This window comes from Serinus canaria, chromosome 3 (genome assembly GCF_022539315.1).
Source record: "Serinus canaria isolate serCan28SL12 chromosome 3, serCan2020, whole genome shotgun sequence".
Classification (NCBI taxonomy): Eukaryota; Metazoa; Chordata; class Aves; order Passeriformes; family Fringillidae; genus Serinus; species Serinus canaria.
This window is the reverse complement of record NC_066316.1, coordinates 53,377,725-53,394,516: the sequence shown is the minus strand read 5'-3', so window position 1 is coordinate 53,394,516 and position 16,792 is coordinate 53,377,725. Positions and strand designations below refer to the sequence as shown.

Sequence of the window (16,792 nt, the reverse complement as noted above, 5' to 3'; positions counted from 1 at the left end):
CTCATAGAAACATTGATGTGATTGATCCCTTTGAGGTCAGGGACGGACACACTTTGTCTCCATGGCGGTAGCCAGTTGTAACATATCGGTGTCACTTATTGATGGACTGAAAATAAGAGAGCCCCTCAGATAAGTGCCTTCTGTTTGTATAGAGAGAGTTATAAAACTGCTTTGTTCTTTCAAAAATGCAGTTAAGAGCTCTTCAAATGAGCTGCTCTAAGGCAAGGCTTTCTGAGCGCACATAATGGTGAAAGGCTTGTGGTGGGAAGGGTGGTGGTGGTGTAAAATTCTTCCAGTTGCTTTGAAATAACACAGGGCTAGAGGAGATGAAGGAGGTGGGCTGATGAAGCCCTGGTGAATAGTTAACTGGTTTAAATTCAATTACTGGGCTGTTCAAGTCGTTAACAAGTACACCAATATGGTTTTTATTAACAAAAGTTTTCCTGTCACATATGGTGTGGTTGGCAGCAAGAACTTATTCTCAGCCAGCCTGGTTGCATAGACAAACCCCGTTCGCCCAGATCCCAGCGGATGTTGCCCATCCCTCTATTCTGCCGAAATAGAAGGGAGGATGCTAAAGGCTTTGGGAGGTAATTCAGGAGATTCAAGGTCAGCAAACTTGATGGGCTCAATACAGAGGATTTTACGCATTTTCTAAGTTTGGCACTTATGAAGAGAAGGTGATGTAAAAAGTTTGTCACTATGTTTTCCTTATCATTTTATATTTTTTATATATTTCCTTATATTTTATATTGTTTAAATTTGGCTGTTCTCAGTCTTAGCAGCCATGGTTTTTTTTCAGACAAGTATTGTTGGAGAAAGTCACACTTTTCTTTCTCTCTGTCTTAGCAAGAGTATGGGTTTCTATGCTTCTTGTGCAAGAAAATAATACACACATAACAGTATTGGGCAGAATATCGGAGAGAATACGTGATACTCATGCACACAGGCAAGCAAAAGTTTAAAAGACAATTTGTAGTTTTCAGTTGCTTTGCTGAAACACTATGAAGTCCTTCCTTTCCAGGTTTCTTCAGCTCTTGGAAAATTTAGGTATTTTTACGAGGTCTCAATCACTATTAAATTTGAAAGGCCTTGGCAAGAAGCCAAGGCTTCTTGATAATGAACATATTTTGAATATCAGATAAGCAGTTTCTCTTGTCCTTCAAAAATAAATAGGGAAGCAAAGCCAGATGTACTAGAATTATTAAGAAACAAACAACAAAAAACAACCCCACAACAAAACCATAACTTTTAGGATTTCTTTGATGTTTTAATTTTGGTGGTCTTATAACTATAGCATTAAAAGAGTTGCCTGTGAGGATATAGCTCCCTAATTGTTACAGCTACACAGAATTCATTAGATGTGAGCTCAGTGACCACTGGTCATGACCATGGCTTCTAGCATCAGCAGAGTTGTTAACATGTCTTTGCCTGGTCACTTCATTCAGGAAAGCAGAGACCTTTAAAGTTACTTTTAGCATTGTCTTATTTTTTTTTTTTAATTTGTGCATTTTCTGGCAGTGTTTCTTTTTTCCCCTCAATCTTTCACTAGGAAAAAGCAAAAGATATCTTTCATTTCCTTCATATTTTTATGCCGTTACTGCATCTCTTTCTGTACTTCTAAAAATACTTCTTCATACCTTTCTTTAAAAAAAAAAAAAACCAAACCATGCAGTGCATTTCAGTATTGAAGAGCAGTGGAAGAAAAAGGAAATTTGCAGCTGTTTTAATACATACGTGGCAATGAGTGGATGGAAAAGATTTAACTGGTAGTTTTGCAGTTCCATGTAACAGTAAATTAAACCACAGATTCCAGAAAGTGGAAGTGGACCTGGGTAATATTTTGCATCGTAGTTAGAGCAGGTCTTAATGTTTCTAATTAAAGTCATGGTGCACATATTGAAGTACTAAGTTGTACCAAAAGCTGGTGTGGAGTCGAATAGTGAATCCCTTCAACTTCACAGTTGCTCAGAGAGAGCAGAAGTCTTCTGAGGATGAACGTGGGGACTGTTTGCTCTAGGATGATTGCTGGTTTTGCACCTAGGCTGAAATGCATCTCTTACCATGTGTATCTGCTAAATCGTGTGCTGCTAAAGTGAGCAGAGTAGACATTATGATTTGCACTTTGCTTCCTTTTGTTTTGAATTCAAAGGCCATCCCTAATTGATGGAGGTTTCCTTTACGATGCACTTATTTTCAAATCCATCATGCAGTGCTTCTGCTGCCCCTTGCCTTCGTGATGTGCTGGTCTTTGACCCAGAACTGGTAAATGAACCCTGCAGGGAAATCATTAGAGAATTGGAACGGTTGCAGTGGAGGGACTAAGGGTCAAACCATTACCTCCCTGTAGGACCGTCGACTTAAATTGGACTTCTTGCTTTTCGGAAGCAGGTCAAGTGTCAGGGACAGCTGAAGTGGTCAGGTACAAGCTGATACAGATCATGGACACAGTCTGGGGGTTTTAGCTTAAAAAATTAGGGCAACGAAGGATGGACTTAGTCTAATGATGCCTTCTCTGTTTCTCTCCTCTTTTCTCCCCTTAAAAAGCAAAATTAAAATCCTGAGGATGCAATAAGCGCCAATACTCTGACATTAATGTGCTATTTGTGATCTTTTGGCTTTCATAATTTTTTAGAGTAGATGGTTCAACTTTTTTGTGTTTTTTTGCAGTTTTCTTTGATTGAATAATAACAAATGATATCTTGTAACAGGAAAATACCTCCAATAATTCTTTTGAAGAATATACCTCCTGTTCTATTTCCCCTTTCTCAACTGTTCTTTGCGTAATTTTTTTATACTCCTATTAAATGTAAAATGACCCTTTTCAGACTGTATAAAATAAATATTTTGCACTCCTAGAGGAAAAACTCTAAAGTCAAGCCTCTATGGCAATGAAATATGATGTTGGATATGACAAAATATTTAATGATTTTATTTAGAAATTTGATGTCCTTTAAATATTTCTCTAGTGTTTTCTATAGAAAAATCCTAGTGTGTAACTGTGTAAAATAAGTTTAAGATATCAAAGGTACCAAAAAAGCCATGGATGTCATACTACTGAAATATGACCAAAACTGCTGAAGAACCAAATAGATGGTACTAAAAAAAAAAAGAAGAAAAAAAGATGGGGGTGTGAAACCTGAAGTTGTTCTCACTGTGACTTAAAAGTGCTGCAGAGACCCCTGAAAAACATCTTTCTCCTTGTCTTTGTCCACTGCCATTCATAGCACACAGCAGTTAGTAGGCTTAGGTCAGTTTTTAACTTGTGTGAGGAATTCTCCTTTTCTGAAATAATTAATGAGGTACAAGAATTAATACAAATCTGTGTTTGAGTGAGTGAGCTGAAACCCAGATCTTCTTTTGAAATGGGTGGCAGAGCAGTGTTTCTACAGAAGTAAATGTGTTTTGACCAGGGAAGATAAATTAATTGCTACGTGTCTGCTACGTAAATGTTTTAAAAATATTAGTAAGAAAAAAGTGAGCAAAGGGAAGAGGCTAGAAATAGAGCAGCATCTCCAAGACTGTGCTTGCAGAAGGGGCTGCAGCTTGCCCTGTGCCCTGGCAGCACCTTCCCTACTGATCAGGAGAGAGTGAGGAACTGACCAGCTGGAAACTGTTGTTCTCTCCTCCAGCTCCTTCCTCTTCCAGCAGCTCTTTGCCCTGCAGGAGTGTGGAGCCAAGAAGCACAGCCTTGCTGGTGTGCAGAAAGAAAGCACTTCCCTGGCACCTCCGGAACTCTGCCTGGCAGAGGCCAGTTTAGGGCCGGCCGTTCGGAGAGCGGCTCCTGCGATCCTGCTGGCACAGGGAGAGAGGGGCTGCTGCCCTCCTGTCGGGGTGGGCTGTGGGCAGAGGGCACACACAGCATGGCCAGCAGCCCCCTGCCCGAGGTACAAAGCCTGCCTCAGCACAGAGGCCAAAGTGGGCTGGCAGGGAGTGGGCAGGCAGCCTCTAGAAGTTAAATAGGGAGATTTTTCATTCACAAGGGCTGTTCCAGCAGTTCCTGGTGTTGAGAATGATGAATGGTGTGTAATGAAGGGCTGCACAGCTCAGGGAAGCAGTTCTTTGAACATGGCTTTGCTGCTGTAGTGCATCAGGACTAACAACCCGACTTCTTCTGATAGTAGGTGATGGGATAGGAAGCAAACTGGAAGGAAAATTGTTTTTCCAAGCTTCTCACAGAAAGCATGCAAGACACCAGGATTTTTGCTTGTCAGTCATATAATTTGCTTTAAAATGTGAGGATCTGAGTTTATAGTAACAATAACATTGGTCAGATTTTAGGGAACTAGAAAGATAGACACAACCATTTAATGTACTGGTACATTGGTGTTAAGTACAGTTCACAAGAGGGAGCAGTATTTTGGGGGGTGGGATTGCAGGTAAGCAATTACATTCTCTATCAGCTATCATGTGCTGGAAGGAATAGTGACCAAGAAGTGGTTTTCCCATTGCTAGGCATCTCCTGTATAACATAAAGCCTGTTATTTTATTTACTTTTTATTTACTGGCAGTGTTTCCGGGTTTGTGAACCTTTGAGCTTTATTAACATCTTTACATTATTTTTTTTATTCCAAAGTAATAAGTAGAAAATAAAAACTCTCTAGAGATAACATTGCTGATTTCTTGATTTCCCCTAATATTCAGAAATGCACTACATCTGCAACTTGAAATCAGCATGCACTACATGATAGTGTTAATTTATTTCAAATGTGTCTTGTTTTACACAGAGCTTACTTTTCACTCATCTTTATAGGTATGGATATAGGTAAAGGTGGGTATGTGTATGGGAGATACGAGGTGTTTTCACTCAGCTGTTTGTTAACCTCTGACAGGTGATGAGGAATCAACATTTGCACTCTTAAAAACTTTAACTTCCCTTTTTTGCACATTTGTACCCCCAGAGTTACTGGTTCTGCCCCCACTCTGTTTCAAAATTCAGTAAGAAGAGAAAATTAAACTAAATGTCAATTTATAATTGAAGTAATGATCACACAGCTGTGCTTTCCTAGTTGTATAATGCACGTCAGGATCAGTTTAGGAGCTCAGTCTCATTTCCTGGCCAGATGTAATTCTGGTGACCATTATTACAGTGGTAAGGCTCTCCTCATTCATTATGGCCCTGGTCTCAGGGAGGCCTGCATAGAAGGGTGTTGCTGCTCTGGGTTAGCTGGGCGTAAAGGTTGTGCCAGTGCAGGGTGGGAACGGATAGAGCAGCTGCAGACAGCACAGCCAGCTCAAGCACATGTGCCCCTGTGTGCATTAAAAAAAAAAAAAAAAACCAAAAAAACTTAGGTGTGCCTTTCTTTCTAATGAAATGTTGTCTTTATTTATGAGCATGAAATTCTGAGGAGGAGCTCTTACACTTAAATGAACCTGTGAGCAGCCCATAGAAAAGCAAGTGCCTGCAGCGCTAATAATGAGAACTGACAAGGCGATCCTGCTGTGTTTATTTATGACCTTCTGCCTTTGTTAGCTCTTGTGAGAAATTCCTCTCTAACCATAACAATATTGCTGGAGCTTGGCACTGCACTGAGGAATCCTACGGTGCCCCGAGGCCGCCCACTGGCACGGGTACAGCTCGCAACAGATTGGCACGGTTGTTGAAATTTTCATATGTTTTCCCTTTATTTATTTTTTTACTTAATTCATGAGGCTGTTTCTTCCTTTGGTACATTTGTTTGTTCTGACAAGCATCCTTCAGAAGTATATTGAGACTTTGCAAAGATCTAACTTACTGATTTGCTTTTTTCCCTCTCTTTTGGTGGTCTGTCTAATGAATAACTTAAAGGTTGAAATGAGCTGTGGCTTGATAGTTCCATCAAGTGGATCTTCTTAGAAGTAGTGGTATATGTAGTGGTCTTTTTGAAAAGAGACAGCTGTGTATAAACAGTGGTCCCATTTGCAGGCTTCAGCGTAGAAGACTGTGAATAGGGAACTGGGACAGAAGCTCATGGAAAACTGAGAAGCCATGCATTCCAAAACTTTCATAAGGTTAAGAACCATGTTCTTCTCAAGCTGTAGCACTTACAAATCATGCCTTGGTACAGATGACTCTTTTTTCATCCTTCTATCAGATGCACTCCCCAAAAACCTTCTTGGCCCAGCTCCCTAAGTTGCATTGCAGAGCTCAGACAGGCCTGGAGGATGGAGAATCAGCAATGGGTAGGGCTGTACCTGAAGGTCTGGCAGGGCTGAAGTCTCTGCTTCCTCTTGCAAGGACCAGGAAGCAGCCATTGACTACAGCTGCAGTTCTTTTGGCTTCCCATGGGGGAAAAGGAGTGGCCAGAGAGGAGAGCAAAGGATCACTGCTGTACAAGATCCTGGGAAACCCTCTTTCAAAGAAGCTTCCAGCTGCAGCTCTTTCTTTTTCCACCACTGTCATTTTACCTGACGTGTTTTTCCACATCATTATGAATACTCTCAAAATTCAGTGTAGCAAGAACACAGATCAATGGGCAAGGAAGTTACTTTTTATTGTAATTACAAATATTTTATATAAGTAGCTTCCAAGTGCACTGTGGGCTGTGGCACTGCAGTGGTGCTTGCTGGAGGAAGCTGCAGCAGGGATGTAGCCTGGCAGATGTTGGACAAGGAAAGCTGGCACCGCAGGGGAAGGGCTGGGTAAAGCACCATCATACAAAAAGGCAGATGGAGGCACCCTGCCCAGTAAGGCCCCACCAAGTGATCATCCATTGTGGCAGTCACATTTTTGAGAGCCATAATTGCTGTACACTGGACATCCTACCCATGCTTTCTTGGAATTCTTTCAGACCACTTTTATTAGCATTGCAATGAATAGGTAGTTCTTGCAATACCAACCTCCTCCCTTAAAGACAAGGAAAATTTTGGAAGATGACAAGCTTTATCTAAAACATGTCAGGACTCCCTATCCTCTATCTCATAAGAAAAAGCTGCAACACTGAAGCATGCTCAGGCACACAAACCCCTCAAAATTCCCCGTGGATGTTTTTTCTTTGTATAATTTATTAATTAAAGAATGGTAGTGGTTGATCTGTTGGGTTTTTTGGTAGATTGCATAGTACACAGTGTTTAACACCTCTGTAGTGACATGTCCATGTGTCTCTTCCTTTACTGGATTTCAGGAGTGCACCTGAAATTATGAACCTGATGGATGTTTAGTTTAGTTCACTCAGCAGTCAAGACAACACTGGCATTATCTTAGCCTTGAGATACCTTTTGGCATGGGCTTCCCGTGCCAAAATGGTGCTTAGCAGTAAATGGGGAAGGGTATTGGTCTTTCAGAATTTTTACTTAATGCCTAGTTGAAGTGTTACAAGTTATGCTTCCTACTTGGCTAGTCAAGGCATTATTTCAAAAAGAAAACTGAAGCCAAGACATTTTTCTAGAATGTCAGAAGCCTTTTGAAATTTGTGTAGAGGTTTCTGAGACTTGAGTTCTACATAAGTTCCTTAAAGCTGTATCATCTCAAAAGACCACATTCTCTGGCCTCTTAATTATTTAGCATGCCCAGCATGAATTACTGCAAAGAAATGTTAATTCCAGAAATTGGGTTGTTTTGGGCGCCTTATTTTACCAGGCATGTGTGAGAAACAATCTGAAAGTTTATTTTCTTCTTTTTCACTGCTTGGATTTCATTTTCCAACCTTTTCCCACCTTACAGGAGAATGTAAATGTGGGAGGGGTTGAGTGAGCAGCTCTTGAAGAGTAATTGTTTGGTTTTGCTGCTGTGGTCCACAGACCTCAGAAAGAAGTAAGTGTGTGGCTGGGGGTGAGGAGCAAAGCAGAAGTAGAGTGATCACTGTTTGTGCTCTACTGAGGGTCATACTGCACTCCACTGAGTTACACTGGGTTCAGTGAAAATGAATAGAAAAAGGAGCAGGGATGAGAGGATCTTGCATGAGGATGAGACAATGAGCCTGGAGTGGCAAATTAAGCTAAATTTTCTGAGGTAAACCTTATAACACTCATTTCTGCCTGTTACCCCAGTATAACACTGCATATCCAGTATTTTAAATAAGACCTAATTCATTAATTAATATTGTTCTCTGAGGGAAGTCACTTTATTCAGTTCTTTAAAGAGGCTGTCTTTACAACATTTATCAGTCTTTTTGATGTATACATTTTTCTCCTTTCTGATTCAAGAGGAAGAGATGTAAAGTTAACAGAGCACCTGTGTTTTTGAAGTTTAAGATGTGTCTGGGGCTTATTTACCATCTCATTGAATTGTGGTATTTGGTTACAGGGTGTTGTGGGAGAAAGAAGAAAGAGACGCAGTATGATGCATGCACAAGCCCTAAGCTAATGAAAAACTATGTTTTGTAGATCCTTATTCCCACGGTAACCTGCTGGGACAGACTTTTTTATCAAACCATAACTCTACAAAGGGTATTAATATGAAAAAAAAAGAAAAAAGGCAAGTGCTGTAGATCAAGAGTTTTTAAACCTTGGGCATACAGGTGTATCAGTTCAAGGCGTTGTTTCAGCCCTTTATCGTGCTCCATGCATGGGTGTCCTTGGGCTGTCAGAACAGCTCACTTGTTATCAACTTGCTAATTTACTGTGGCATGACAGTATCTGCTTTCAGTGATCAGTGGGCAGTTGGTTGTTGGACCAACACTATTCTCTCAGCTGCAGCCTCCAAATCAGATAGTATTATAGGTCCAAAGTTACAAGCACAGTTAATGCCTTCTGGATGCCATGTGGGATGGGATAGTCTGAGAAGCACATGTAGAAAGATGTCAGTTAATAGTTGCAAAATAGGTGTGTTGTGACTCAGGGTATGTCTGTAGTAGTAAACAGTAAGGTACATGCAGCCACATGAGGTTGTGTGGTCATGTTCAAAGGGCCTCTCCTACAGGAGGTGCCCGGCACAGCGGTCCTGTGGGTGTGTCCAGGTGAGGCATGGTGTGAATTTTACCACATTACATGTTATGGGATTCTGAAGTTTTGTTTGTTCCTTTCTGCTTGAGCCACACCCACACAATATCAGATTTTTGAATATATAATCTCAAAGACAGATGGTCTGTGTCTGACTGCATGTGCTGCAAGTTTCCAAAGTATGATGGTCAGAGTAAATGGAATAAAGGGAGGAAGCAGTACTTTCTAATGCAAATTGCTGCTGCTCTTGCTGAAATGTTTGGTCTCTTTCAGATCTACCAACCTATATGTTCTATTAAAAATGTCTAGTTCTTTCTCATATGCCTTTGCTCAAATCTGTGTTTGTCTTTCCTGTGATTTGGTACTCCTTCCTTACTTAGTCTGATTTCTTTCTACATCAGCTGTGAAAGTAGAGTAAGTATGTAATGGGAGGAGGAGTAGTAGCTACTCAGTGTTTTCCCTATGGCCTTTTGATGCTGAATTCAGCATGGCCAGAAGCACAGCCAGGGGAGCAGTCTGGGCTGCTGAGCAGGGTGGTGGTGCAGTGTCCATTCAGGTTAATGGCATCACTAGGCTTGTTGCATAGAGGGAGAAGGATAGTGATCCCCATAAGAACAAGGTCCAGAGAGCTTGAAAGATTTTGGATCAGTACATGGTTTGCTTAATTCAGCTTCCTCTCTCTTTTATCCTGCCAGTTTAGTCTGTTTTATCATTGTGGGGGCAGCTGTTGGCTACATGATCTAGAAAATGTTTGTAATCCAAAGAGATGTGAAAAAGAGAAGTTACGTCTCACCTCACTGTTCTTTATACCAAAAACCCTTTAGGTTTAACAGAAGGAATTTCATGTTTGGGAGTGGTTAGGTTTGGTGCTATGCATGGGAAATAGTATGAATAAACTGAATTTTATTAGATTGCTGTTATGCAAACACAACTTTTCTTTCTTCTTCATAGGGGCCATTTGTTGTGGTTTTCATTGATTTGGTTGTTTTAAAGGTTGCTGGTTTATTGATGATAAATGACTGATGCTGTAGCTACAAGAGTTGTTAGCTGGGAATTTTTCTTTGCTACAGTACTGAAGAAACAAATGACTCCTAAGGGTTTGTGGCTTTTTGGTTTTAAATTTTATTTCCAGAAATTCTACGTGCTAAGCATTCTGCTTCGGAGATAAACAGGGAAGTTTGTATCTTGAGAGATGCTGTGTTACTGTTTTTCTGTTCTGGAGATTTACTGTTTATTTTCAATATTAAAAACTATCCTTGTCAGACAGGCTGTGTGTCCTACGCTTTACAGTCCTTGTTAGACTTTGTCAATTTGCTTTGATGGCTCATGGGTCATTAGTATTTATCATCTCATACACAGGAGTCAGTGCTTATAAACCAGTGAATTTTTGCCGTTAGGTTACTTGATGCTGTAGGACTCAGGAGCCCCTTCTTGGTAACGGCCAGAGAGCTGCAGACCCCACAGTGAGTGGCACTTGACACAGGCAGGGAGGAGTGTGGCTGGTGGAGCCTTCATCTGGTGCCTCATCACTTTTGAATTCCTGGATGCCCTAAGTTGGTTTTGGTGTAAAGCTCTTGTCTGGACAAGAAAATAAGATCCCATTGTGGATTATTTTAGACACAGAAATGTGATTGCATCCATCCTACCAACTTCTTCTCATCCCATGTGTGACAGATATGGGCAAGTCACGTTCTGTTCTTGGATTCCTGTATCCCTAGGTCAACAACTTTTACTTTTAGGTAAGGTTGTCTTACAAGAAAAGATCCTTTGCAATAAAAAATTAATCTTTCTTTGAATGAACAGTCTTTTGCTTTTATGCTGAGTATCACAGCAATTATCTAGTAAGCTGTGATTTGAATCTGTTTTTCCAAGTCGACTTTTTGGAGATAACTTCTTGAGGACTGATCTAATTCCAGGATCTCATAGATTGAAAGGACATCAGGCAGGGCACTAGCACTGCATTGTTGGTTGCTTTAGTGAATATAGGGCTTTTGGGAAAAAGATTTTTGCATCCTCAGGGACTTGCCTGTAAAACTTCTCAGAGAAAGTACTTGATACTGATCAGAGAGAGTACTTGCAACACAGTTCAGTAACCCAAGTTATTTTGGGAAGCACATGAGGTCCACAGAAAGAAGGGAGTATGTTTCCCCGGCAAGTGGGGCTTTGTCACTAAATTTAGAGCAAGACATTAATGTTTTCGTCACATACTTAGAATTCCCTTCCTTTAAAATATTGCATTAATCATTTATGACATAAAGGTTAAAGTTAAAAATCTGGTTAAAAACACTGAAACCTATAGTAAGTGGAATTAAGTAAGATTTCTAGGTAACACAAGTATCATAAGTAGCTCTGTCTAGCTGTTGTCAAAGTTTGTGTTTGTCTTGCAAATGAAATAAGCCCTGTCAATAAAAATCAAGCCTTTTCCTTGGGGGGGTGTTTGTACTAGAAATGGTCTTCTCTACTTTCCTGCTCCAGACCTTGATTTAACAAGATTCAGAGAATGAACCTTGTTTTCCCTCAGAATTAATTTCAGTAAGGCATGTAAAAGGGATTTTGGCAGAAATGTAATGGCAGCCCTGCTGTCTCCCGTTAAATTTTTTAAGGATGTGCATTAGGTACATTTTTTTGTGCTTAGATGAGGGTCATTATGCAGCTGGCATGGAAGGAAGATACCCATGTTGGGGGTAGCAGCCTTTGAAAAGGAAAGAATTTTCCATGTGGTCCCAGGCATTGCTGCGCCCGTGCGTTCTTCTGGTTGCGTGGGCGCTGGGAGGCTGTTAGCTCGCTCGCTGCCTCCACAATGTGACCAGCAGGGCCTTTGGAAGACTTCTTGAAACATGCTATTATAGGCTGCTTTGTGATGAAAAGAGGTCTTACAAATATCTTGAAATTTAAACGGAGCTTTTGTGGGTTTTCTTTTTGTGTGCATATGTGTGTTTGTCAGCCAAATCATTTGTTCAAAGTTAATCTCAATTACAGAGCATATTGTTCATAATCCCCCATGGCTCCAAAACAATAGCAGAGTGTATGTCTGTTTGAATATATATTTACATACTTACATGTGAAATATGTTTACTTGTATATATAATTTTGCTTCTAAAGTGGTGATTCATGTTAAAGAGATGGATATTTCATGCAGGATCCTGTCTTTTGAGCAGCCCGTCCTAGGGAAATACTGCAGGAAGGTCTGAATGGAATGAGCAGGCTTTGATCCTGCAGCCAGTCAGTTGATGCAGTTCCCTCCGTGCAGTGCTGGGATTCATCCCAACACAATGGATGGTAGGGTAGAGTCTGGGGGGTTCAGCTACTTGGAGACAGAAAGGTTTTGTGTGTCTTTAATTTTAATATCTATATCTTCTATTTTAATGTCTCTGCTTTTCTTCTACTCCCTGAGCATAAAGGAGCTGGTAGGGAAGAGTTGGAAAATTTAAATAAACCACAGGTTGTATGTGCTTTGCATAATCCCCACAAGAGAGCCCCAAACTGCAGTAACTTCTTAGAGAACTTTGGCTGTAATTTAGTGGCACAGGAGCTCTGTTAGCAAGGTACCCCACATTTTCTCCTTCTGCTGATTTCAGAGAAGGTGCTCATCCTTTTTCACCTGTAAGTATTTAGCAAGGGATTCCCTTAAAATCTTGGTTTGTGTCTGCTGTGAGACGTTGCTAAGCAAAGTATTTGCAGTGTAAATTTTTGTTGCACAGTGAATGCTGTAGTCCTGTCACAATTGGTGTGTAAAATTGTGGTGGTATTGCTGAGCTACTGTAGTCTCCCTATTGCTGTTTATTAAATCTAGGTGTGTTTCTCAAGTAATTAATGTTATTACATTATATATGGGTGTTTGTTGGTGTTTTCTTCCTGCGGTCTCTTTGTAGCTTTGGATTTCCTGGCCCTGCATAAACAGTTTGCTTCCTTCTACCCCTTGCTGCCCACATTGAAGTAGTAAAATGGTAGACTGTTTCAAGTGTCTCTCCTGTCACACTGATAAGATCGTGCCACCAGGAAGGCATAATGTTACAATCCCAAGCACAATGTGATCCTGTTCATCTCAGCTCTTGTTCTTGTCAGATGGATAAGAAAAAAGGTCATGCATAGGTGGAAGGTGAGGCTAGAACTGAAGATAGTTGAAGATAAAACACTTTGCTTAAAGAGATAAATCCTGCACAGGGACATTTTGGTTTGTAATCAAGGTATTATGTAGAAATGGACTTTGAAAGCTGGTTAGGATGTTCAGAATAATACAGGATATAAAGCTAACATAGACAATACAGAATTGTAATACAGATTTGTGATGGGCAGGAGAAAATATTTTGTTCTTAATTTTTCTAAGATTTTAATTCAGATGTGAAAATATAGTCATAACAATACCATAGATAGGAATAATAAGATTGCTCTACTAGAAACAGATCTGTAAGAAACACAAGACTACTGGTAATTCTAAACTTGCTAGATTTTACTGGAAGAAATGAGTGCTTTCCAGAAAAAGCCTCTGAAGAGAGGCAAAATTTAAGGCATGCCTTAGGGTATGGGGACTTCAGGCCCTTAAAAGAATCCCAGCAATTACCTAACCTGCCAACTTTCCAACAAGATAAATGGAAGCACTGTAGCTTGAAGGTGCCTTGGTTTGAATGAGATGCAGTAAGTAAGGTCTCTCTGTTCTTTACAGGCATCATAGATCTGATACTACTTATAAAAGAAGAATAGACTTGGTGCCCTGCTGACTAAATTGTCCTCTAGAGGAGTATTAGTTACAGAGCTTCTTTGTTAACTAGGCTGTGTGCTTAAACCTCTGTGAATTTCTCCTATTAGGAGGCTTCCTAATAGCTTTACATGTAGATATGCTAAGTAATTGCAAGTGTATCCATGTAATTGACATATATAATGTGTATGTGTATACTGTTTTATATATAAATAAATGTTTGTGATGTGGAATTTGCACAACTTCACTACTGCTCTGTTAAAATGAGGCAAAAGAAAGCATTAAAATGCTGATAATAGGAGAACAGAAACTTGACTTCTACTCTTTCTGTCCAGGTGCTTCACATAAAGTCTTTCTTCTCCTTCTCTTTAATTTCCCAATTAGCTTCTTTATTTAAGAGAGGTGTTTCTAAAGCCTCTGTATGCTGCAAGTTTCCCAGCTGCTTGCCTGCTCAAGCTTTCCGCATTAGAAAACTAGGTAAGGCCCAAAAGTGTATGTTAACAGAAAAGAAAAACAACACAGTCAAAACACACAACCCATATGCCCCCCAAACAAATTAAAAAACCCTAACCACCATGTTCAGCACAGCTGGTATTTCTTATTTTAGTCCACTTGAAAACAATGTAGGAGATTGTGTTGCACAGCCCAGACTTGTAGATAGGTAACAATATTTTGTGCCATCCTGAGATCAACCTCTTTCTCCATTTTCTCCGTGTGTCTGATGAGTAAACACTATTATTGCATCTGGAGCAGATACATTGATTGCAAAGTTCCCCATTCCTGGAAGAAAATCCCACCTGGAGAGTGCAAGGCCCTGCGGGTGTGCTGTGCCTGCCAGGCTGCTCCCTCAGCCTGCTCTGCTTGAGGGTGGTGGCATGGCTTGGCAGTTTAAATAGACTGGTGTCATGCAAGCTTTTCCCTTCCTTTTCCACCTTGGTGAAGGAGTTTCATCAGGTGAGTGAAGAAATTGCTGGAAAGCAGGCACTCAAGAAGATGCCTGAGACTCACCAGTTGTTCTGCTCTTGTGGAAGGCTGGAGAAATCGCTGTGATGGGAAAAGTGAACTTCAGTCCCATGCTGAAGTTTTACCTTAGCTTATGAGCAGCAGATCATTTCATCAAGGACAGTGGTAATTTTTTCATGGCTTCATTATCCTGGCAAATTTGTTTTTTTCAAGTACTTAGGTTTGCCAACACAAATGAAAGCTTTACTCCACACACCCTTTTAAAACCTTTGTTATTCTAAACGTAAACCTGCATGCTTTCTGTATCTTCTGTCAGTTGTGTGCCTATCTGTTTTTTAGACAGGATTTATATTCCTTTAGAATAGGCTCTATTCTGCAACATTCACTTTTCAGAGGTTTATTATATGCTTTTCAGCAGCATTTGTTTTATCAGCACTTCCTGCAGCATTTGTTACACATGACGACAGCAGCGATTTGATTCCATTTAGAAAAACACCATATTATGTATGGAAAGGCAGTAATTGCTTACCTGTTTGCCAAATACATTCTACTGTGAAAAATACCTAGTGTTGCTCTGCGCAGTACCAAGCACTGTTATTTCTTGTTTACATTTTCTGCAGTTGATAGTTCCAAAAAACCCCAATGAAAATAGTTTATTGCCCACTTCATAATTAAATTTCCATTTGTATGGATTTGGAAGTCTACTCTTGAGTGAATGCAGCGTAGACTGAAGTTTTGGCCTTAACTTTTGCTTTTCATGTGCCTAGTGGCATACGGGTACAATTTCATGCTTGTCAGAAAAAGTAAAATTTAACTGTGGTGAGAGTTGTTCTTGAAGTATTTGTGGGAGCTCCTTGGAAATAAGGCCTGCAGGATGCCCTGCCGAGAGCTAAGTCGGGTGGATTGTATTCCCTGCCCTTACGCACAAGCAGGAATAACAGGTAGCATTCTACAGCCTCTAGTGAGTGTTAGCAGTGCTTAAACTCTTACTCCTCCTCTTCCTGTGCCTTGGAGGGCTGACCATGCCCTGTCTGTTAGGGGAACCTGGCTGGAAGCCTCCCTTGTAATGGAGGTAGCCATCATTGGGCAGGGCTCTAGCTCACACCATGTGATCTCTGTCCATGTTCTGTGACTTCTAAAAACCTTCATTTTTTGTTAGGAAAATTAGGCAGCACTAAGGCTTTTCCTGAGCTCTTTGCTCAGGCAGAACCCAGTTCTTTTTGTGCTATTTGGACAAGGGGTCGTGCTGTCTGTTCTGCAACCACTTGCATGAGCCAAACAAATGAAGTCAGGATGAGTCAAAGTAATGCACCCTGTCATGCCAGTTATTTCAAGTCTCAGGGTCATTTAATGACCTGATCTATATGTGAGGTAGGTCTGTACTTTTTTGAGCTTTAATTTGCTAATAGAAATAGCAACATAGTAACATGTTGCTCCTGACCTGCCAATAGATACAGAAGCTTTGCAATATTGGTGCCTTTTGGTTTGTGTGTGGTTTTTCTGTGATGCTTAGGAATTAACATTTTTTCTGACAGTTGGGGAGCATGTGCTTGCTTTGTCACAGCATTCCTGGTTTTTCATATCTGATTTTAAATTATTTTAAACCCCTAAATACTCCCACAGATTCAAAGACCAGTATAACATCTGTGTTACAGCTTGAGGGAATATGTCCAGCAGTTCATAGTTAGAATTCAAATGTGCTGTGACCTACAGAGGAAATTTCTCATTGAAAATGCAGTGGTTATAAGCTGAAATGGAGTAACTGTTGAGCAGTGTATTCAGATGAAATTGAAGAGAACCTGTGAGCTGTACATTGGTGTTTGGTGGAAGTGGAGAAGCAGCAGCCCTTGTTCCTTGGTGGCCAGTGGATCCAGTGCTGCTGCTGAGGGCAGGGCTTCTTCCCATCTCCTTGTTGCAAGGAAAAGACCTGCAAGGGAGTGTTACAGAGCTGTATATTTTACACTCTTCTCTCATTGTAGGGGTTTAGAGTGAAGTGTATAAGCTGGGATTGTAATGGTAGCAAAGCCCAAAATTAAACACTGTGTGAAAGTGAAACTGATGTATCATTTTCATTAGTTTTGGTATGCTGAGGCAGAATTTGTGGGATTAATTTTGAAAGCTTAATCCAGATGGAAAAGGTTAAATTCAATGCTGAATGAATTTGGTTCCAATTCATTTGTTGCCCTTGCTTGCTCTTTTTCTCAAAAGAATTAGAGATTAAGCAGAGAACTGTGCATACGGTCCTTGTTTTCTGCCATCATTTAACTACATGTT

The 16,792-nt window shown here is 40.4% G+C and overlaps 1 protein-coding gene across 4 annotated transcripts in view; it reads left to right on the top strand.

The window, feature by feature from the left end:
- The window catches only part of ARID1B (AT-rich interaction domain 1B), a 326,306-nt gene that overhangs the window by 210,863 nt on the left and 98,651 nt on the right, over positions 1 to 16,792 (top strand). The gene's annotated exons all lie outside the window — the stretch shown is intronic.